General features: G+C 35.6%; 2 non-coding genes across 2 annotated transcripts; one reads left to right on the top strand and one right to left on the bottom strand.

Annotated features, from left to right (window-relative positions):
* Positions 1–6,815: 6,815 nt before the first annotated feature.
* Positions 6,816–6,887, bottom strand: TRNAS-GGA (transfer RNA serine (anticodon GGA)). Its single transcript has one exon. It is a non-coding gene; the product is annotated as a tRNA-Ser (tRNA).
* A 139-nt stretch (positions 6,888–7,026) lies between these two features.
* Positions 7,027–7,098, top strand: TRNAS-GGA (transfer RNA serine (anticodon GGA)). Its single transcript has one exon. It is a non-coding gene; the product is annotated as a tRNA-Ser (tRNA).
* The last annotated feature ends 599 nt before the right edge of the window (positions 7,099–7,697 follow it).

Here is a 7,697-nt window from a genome sequence, read left to right as displayed (position 1 = left end):
GGTAAGGGCGTGGTAGTCTTTATATCAAGAAGAATAATGACAATGTACATTGTTCTTTTATACATCATTTAAAATTTTACAACAAATTAACTATCTCATATTTTTGCCATCTGCACAAAAATACTTTTACTCCCATGCTCCTTGAAATTAAGTTTTTACATATTATCTGTTTTCTGTTTTGGAAAAGACATCGAAACATATTATCCTACACACTAGTAACATTACATGTGTACGTCCGCTGCTGATAAATGTCTTGTCTTATATCGAAGTGAAGGCTGTAAACAGAGGGTGGGGGGTATGATGCCATGGTTACGCTTGAGTGGAGGCAGGGGCATGTGTCGCGACACAGATTTTGGCGATCACTGGAGTATATAGAGAATTATTTCAACATGAGTTACTGGTACGAGGACCGAAACTGGTAATTGGAATTAGGTACAATAGTCTATAGTGAGATAATATGCACAAAAGAACTGAAGCCTGTATCGAAATGAACGGCCACCATTTTCAAAAATGTGTTTAAATATCCATATTATGATTATTTTTCAATTTAACTTCCTTCTCTATATTGTAGGCTAATGTGCCGTAGATAGTATAATTTACACTGCATAATGAATACGTTCGAATGCATAGCTCAATCTGTGAGTAAAAACACTTAGGCTATTGTTAATGCAGTACTGTATTTTGATTAAACAAAAACCTATAATGAATATTATCAAACTGAAAATCGCGATACTTCCTAGTTTACGTAAATAGATTAATTACTTTTCTTCCTTACTATACCTAGTAAAGTGATTTGTTTGTATTTTACGCCAGTATCATCGAACTCCAGTCGTGGACGGGGGTACCAAACGGTGTTTCCGGTTCTCAACCATTAATGCAAAGGTATAGCCAGGTTAATATTAGAAATGTTAGTAAAAATAAAATGATGTCCCGGTATATTTCGTTATTGTTGCTATTAAATCCAAGTGATATTTTGTACGTGAGTACTATTCTTGTTGTTCACCGACTTACACACACAGGTACACGAATAGATGTAAACACACAGTAGGTGAGCGTGCGGGAAGAGACCGCATCCTGAACTGTTGACTCGCAATTTGTTCTCTGTACCAAGACAGCTAGTATGCTCGACATACACCTTAGCTTGTGTTCAAAGTAATCAAACGCAGGACTCTACTCATCAGTGACGGTCTAAACTTCTTGTCACAGAGCCTCTCAATTATTCAAAGTGGAAAGGGAAATATTAGTTGGCTTAGTTAATTGCTTAACCCCTCCAAGGCGGTAGAGAATGATTTAGAATTCGTGAAATGGTGTTAGGAAATACATAGAATGTGATCTTCTCAAACGCTCTCTTTGTCCCACTCGAACTGATCGACATTTAAACTGGAGTCTTGGACATGGAAAGCGAAAGTTCTAATAATTCGGCTAACGTTAGTTCTCATGGTATGCTAAATTTGGTAACATATTTATCGTATTTTATATTGTTATAACCAGAGCTAGGAAGTTGGTACGAAAACTGTTAAGTTGTGTGAGCTTGGACTATATCTCTACCGAATGAAAAGTAATAGCAAATCTTTTAATGTCAGTGGACCGAACAACAAATATGTACAGTGGGGTGGAGTGAATCTATACTGAAATTTTTCTTATCTTTATTCTAAATGTAAACTAATATTTGCAAAAATCTGTATTTTCACTTAACTTAGGAATTTGAAAAAAATACAGTTTCTATATTTAATTTTTGAGGTGCCCCAAGGGCATTGAAGTTCCTTAAAATCACAGTTTTTTTTGCCTTTTTCTATACTTGTTTTGTTATTTTGTTTTTCACTATAATAGCTAGTGAATTGGTGTAAGATCACATAATTAAACTTTATTTGGAAGACTGTAAATTGAGGTTGCAGTATACAGTATATTTCTGCATTCATCATGGTAAGCACGAGTCCACACCTGTGGAGTAACGGTCAGCGCGTCTGGCCGCGAAACCAGGTGGCCCGGGTTCGAATCCCGGTCGGGGCAAGTTACCTGGTTGAGGTTTTTTCCGGGGTTTTCCCTCAACCCAATACGAGCAAATGCTAGGTAACTTTCGGTGCTGGACCCCAGACTCATTTCACCGGCATTATCACCTTCATATCATTCAAATAACCTAGATGTTGATACAGCGTCGTAAAATAACCCATCATGGTAAGCACGAACCAGTTGTAGTACTCTTGTATGACTGACTGTCGGAATAAATGCCTTACTTTTGATAGCAACTCTTTCTGAAATCTCTCCTTTGATTTTAAGCCAGGTTTTAATTCATTTTTGACCATAGATAAATTTCATTACATCATGATAGCTAGATAATTGTGATGGGTCCAGCCCCTTTCGCATTTTGAATACAGGGCAGAAGGTCAGCTTTCTTATATTAATTAGAACCATTGTTCTTATTTAGATACCCTGTAACATCAGAGGAATGAATTTCCATTGATTATATCAATTATATCATACCTAAGAGGTTTGTGATTATGCCCAATTTTCTTATAAATTGAGGTTTCTGCGACACTTCAAAATGAAATAACAGGGGACCAAACATATGCAGAGCCTTTTAACATATATTTTTTAAACATTTTCCTGGTATCCTGTTCAAATTAAACCACTGGAGAATGTTCTCTCGCTAAAAAATCTGAACCTCCAAATTTTATGAAAATTTCAAAATATTAAGCTAATAGAAAAAATATTTTGCACTGTTCTCTATGATATCAAACCACAAAGTTTTCCTGGTATTACATTTTAATTCCATAAACTTCATATTTTCACTCCACCCTAATGCACAGCAGGGTGATAACCAAACATGTGCTCCAATCGTCCACAGCCTTAGAACAAGAAAATAATAATAAGAGTTCGCGGGAAAAACGATGAATGTCACAGTTTTCTTAAGGTTGATGCCATTATCTAATCCAATGGATCACTGCGAAATTTAATGTTGTTCTTATGAAAAAATGGTAGAGCCTAAAAAGGAGAATTATCACCACGAATACAGTAATCCTTTCCTTTATTTTCTATAGAAACAGCACTACATCTTGCAGTTATAGACTCAATTAGATCATTATCTAATCTTTAACAGAAATGTGACATTCATCGTTTTTCCCGCGAACTCTTAAAAAAAGACAATAATTTGTAATTATAAACTTTGTAACTCCTAAACTAAAATAATTTACTCATATATATATATATATATATATATATATATATATATATATATATATAAAATAACGTACAAAGTATACAATTATGATTCTAGCCTCATAATAAATAACAATGAAGTTTTTCATTTTATAAGAAGAAATAGTCCTTTTATGTTCAGAAAAAAAAACAATATTTGTACGCGGAAAATATTCGTTTCACGTCACAAGACGTTACTGTATGTAGAGCTACTGTATATCTTAGTATCATCAGGTGAACAACTACTTTGTGAATCTATCGTGTGTGGCACATAATATTATACCCATAATTGTTTTCATCAAAATTTTTCAATTATATTGCAGTGACAGCTAGGAAGTTCCGATGTTGAACTTGGACTGTAACGCAACTGAATGCATAGCACGAGACGTCAACATTTTACGAAGAATAATCTGGGGAAAAAATGAACGTGTTACACACTCCTGTTTGCATAATTATTTAATAACAGATGAGTTTACTTTTTTTTTTGGAATCATGCATAATATTAACATTACGTAAGTAGTACAATAATAACAGAATAGCTCACTTTATTCAGAACCTAAAATATTAATATAAATTAACAATATTCTTCAAACTAGTCACTACTGTACACAGCTCCACAGAATGATACTATGCATTGTTTATGTGAACACACTATGTATCATCTACTGTTTTAGTACGAACTTCCTACCTATGATTATAACATTATGGTCAAGTTATTGTATATAAAATTTTTGAAACCGGACTTCGGTCTTTTTGAATGATTAATTGCTCTTACATGGTACGTGTAATCAGATAGTTTGAAACGGCCTTTTCGTAAACCATTATACTAAACTGTGTGTAAAATTGAAAATTATCCGCACCTGCAATCACATTATTAATTAATCGTGTCTAGCAGCTTCGATAAGAGATCTTCCAATAGCATAAGGTGAAGCTGCACAAAAATAAAAATAAAATAATACATATAAAATAAAAATACTGTACGTCTCCACGAAATCGCTAAGCCAAGACAACGCACGAGGTGAAAGGACCGGCGGGGACCATCACGATTCATTATGCTCAAGTGTGGGCTCATCAAGAGAAATTATCCGTGACCCTTCCGTAACCCGCAGGAGCGCTGCAGGCACGTCCGACTCCCACACGACCCGCCGGGGGCAGCCCGGGGCCCTGACATCCTTCCCATTCAATTGTGAAACCCCTCTCATTGGTTTGCCAGTTATCTGTCATTCAGATCAGTGTGGCTATCAATACTGTATAATAGTTTGCATAAAAATTCGATTAATTTTTTATCTTGGTATCATGAAGGATATTCACAAGACCGGGTTCCTTTTATTGTTGGAGGAAGAGAGAGGCCCTGAGCTCCCAATGATATCGAGAGCTCCAATCACCAACCGTAACTCAGTAAAGTGATAACTTGTCAGCGTATGGAACCGGAGTTTGATCTCTTATCAGATGCTACCAGATTTGCTACGAAAGAGAGACTATGAAGCAGGTTTTCTCTAGGTATTTCGGCCTCCCTTCTCACTCTCATCCTACATTTGCTTCATCTTTTAATTGTCTCTGTTCTGTAGTTGGAAAGCAGGGGCAGCGTCCTCAGGACGTTTCAGTGGACTAGTTCCTACCACACAGATAACCATGCCCACATTTTTGCACTCCCCCACCCTACACAGACATTGAAAATACGGTTAAACTTTGTTTCATAACACTTACAATTCTACGTAAAGATGAATATTTTTGGTCCTACAGAATATATGGTAAAAATTAATATTAGAGGAGAAAATTCGTTCTGGCGCCGGGGATCGAACCCGGGTCCTTGGTTCTACGTACCAAGCGCTCTAACCATTGAGCTACGCCGAAGTTCAATCCACAGCACCGGATCGAATCCCTTTCCTCCAGTGTTTTTTCCCTTTGTGGCCTGACTCCAAGTTCGACATGTATGTTGACATTTATATTAAGTCAACTGCCTTTATACAAGAAGCGCACTCAATTGAGTGACTTGGTGGCCGGGATTCCAAAGTAATATGCACTGTTGGGCGAAGAATCTACGTAAAGATTAACGTTGGTCCTACAGAATATATCTGTTATGGTAACAATTGATATTAGAGGAGAAAAATAACATAAATACATGTCGAATTGAACTTTGGCGTAGCTCAATGGTTAGAGAGCTTGGTACGTAGAACCAAGGACCCGGATTCGATCCCCGGCGCCGGAGCGAATTTTTCTCCTCTAATATAAATGTTACAATTCTATTTACTCAAACCTCAATCATAATTATGTTTAAAATAGAAAATCATACGCACCCACAATTACATCGTCAATTGTATATTCAGCTTCAATATGAGTCTTCCAGTAGCACAAAACAAAGTTGGATAAAATTTAAAAAGTAAAACTCTATCTTAGCAATTACAGATTCTCTTATTGCTGTTCTTAAACCGAAAAGCCCACCGCTGTGGAGTAAAGATAGCACGCCTGACCATGAAACGAGCGGGCTCGTATTCAAATCCTGGTTGGGACAAGTTACCTCATTGAGGTTTTTTCCGGGGTTCTTCTTCAACCCAATAAGAGCAAATGTTTGGTAACTTTAGGCGTTTGACCCTGGACTCATTTCGCTGGCATTATCACCTTCATCTCACTCAGACGCTATAGGGTATAGTCATATCAGTTGAAAAAGCGTAATAAAATAACCAGTAAACCGAAAATGTTACTTATATTTAAGACTTTCACGATGTTAAACATGACACGATATTTTAGGACTTTGCAACATGTGAAAAGTTCAGAAACACCCAATGAATTATTGTTACGTTTCGGCTCCATTATCAGGAAAGCATTTACTATTAGATTTGTAAAGAACAGCTCCTGTTCCACAATCCTACCTTTACTATAGATGCAACCGATTACTTTAGCACGAAATATTGAATGTTTCTGTTTCTGTATCTTTGGCAGATTGCATATATCTAAAGTTTTTTTATCACTACAATGTTCATGTTCGAATTTGTTACATTTTTTTTCATTTCGTTTCATATATTGTATTCTATAGATCTTATTTTAGCATTGAAGCTTTATGATGTGGAACAAGTCCAAATTTTACAAGATTACAATTTTTTGGCGAGATGAAGGGAGGTGTGGTGAGGCAGAGGATTTGGCATAGATTATCTGGCATTTTCCTTATGGTTGGACAAAACCTCGGAAAAAAATCAAAGAGATAATCAGACCAAATGGGGATCTAACCCAAGCCCGAGCGATTAAATTTACAAACCTAAACAATCATTCATTAGTGGAGCTATAAAATGTAACATATAGCAAATAAGTTAATTCAATATAAAAGCATAATCAGTTGAGATATACAAAAATTAATATTGCGTATCATGCAAATTATATCAAATTAAAACCATAAATAATTCATCTGTTGAGCTATACTAGTCAATTTAAAGCATATATAATTCATCAGTCAAGTTTTTCAAAAATATACACATAGTAAACAGATTAATTCAATTTACAAACATACTTTTTTATTTATTTTATTTATTTATTTTATTTTGATGTACCGAAGTACATATGATATTTCCATGCAGATATTCTGCTTTCTCAGATGATGAGAGAGAGATGGAACGGAGAAAAATTCTCTCCGGCGCCGGGATTTGAACCCGGGTTTTCAGCTCTCCGTGCTGATGCTTTAACCACTAAGCCACGCCGGATACAATCCCGACACCGTTGAGAATCGTCTCAGATTAAGCTCCATCTCTTGGGTTCCCTCTAGTGGCCGCCCTCTGCACTAGAGGGAACCCAAGAGATGGAGCTTAATCTGAGACGATTCTCAACGGTGTCGGGATTGTATCCGGCGTGGCTTAGTGGTTAAAGCATCAGCACGGAGAGCTGAAAACCCGGGTTCAAATCCCGGCGCCGGAGAGAATTTTTCTCCGTTCCATCTCTCTCTCATCAAACATACTTTTGTTAAGCTACGCAAAATTATGTCATTCATATCAAGTAGATTTTATTAAATTTAAAAGCATTAAAAAATTCATCAGTTGAGCTATACAGACCACTATTCAATTTACAGCATATATGTAGACTACAATTCATCAGTTAAGCTATAGAAAAATATACAATATATAGTAAAGAGTTTAATTCAATTTACAAGCATATTTTAATTAAGCTATACAAAATTGTATTAAGTATAATAATTCAATTTACAAGCATAAACAATTCCTCACTTGTGTAGAAGGTATGAGTATATATAAATTTGGTTAATTCTAAACCTTTTCTCATGGTCCTTCAAAGTTTTAAGATAATTGGGCAGTGCACTGAAGACTGTAACACATGAATAGTGAACTTCTTTTTTATAACAGCTTAGATTAACAGAGGGAGACGAAGATCTGATTTATATTTGTATTAAAATAGACATGTTTGATTTTGTTCTGTGTCTAAAAAAATAAGGAATATTAATCTTATGTTAACCACATTAAAATTTGGTATTATGAATATTTCCTTTGATTAATAATAATGTA

This window comes from Periplaneta americana, chromosome 7 (assembly GCF_040183065.1).
Source record: "Periplaneta americana isolate PAMFEO1 chromosome 7, P.americana_PAMFEO1_priV1, whole genome shotgun sequence".
NCBI lineage: Eukaryota > Metazoa > Arthropoda > Insecta > Blattodea > Blattidae > Periplaneta > Periplaneta americana.
This window is presented reverse-complemented; position numbering and strand designations above follow the sequence as displayed.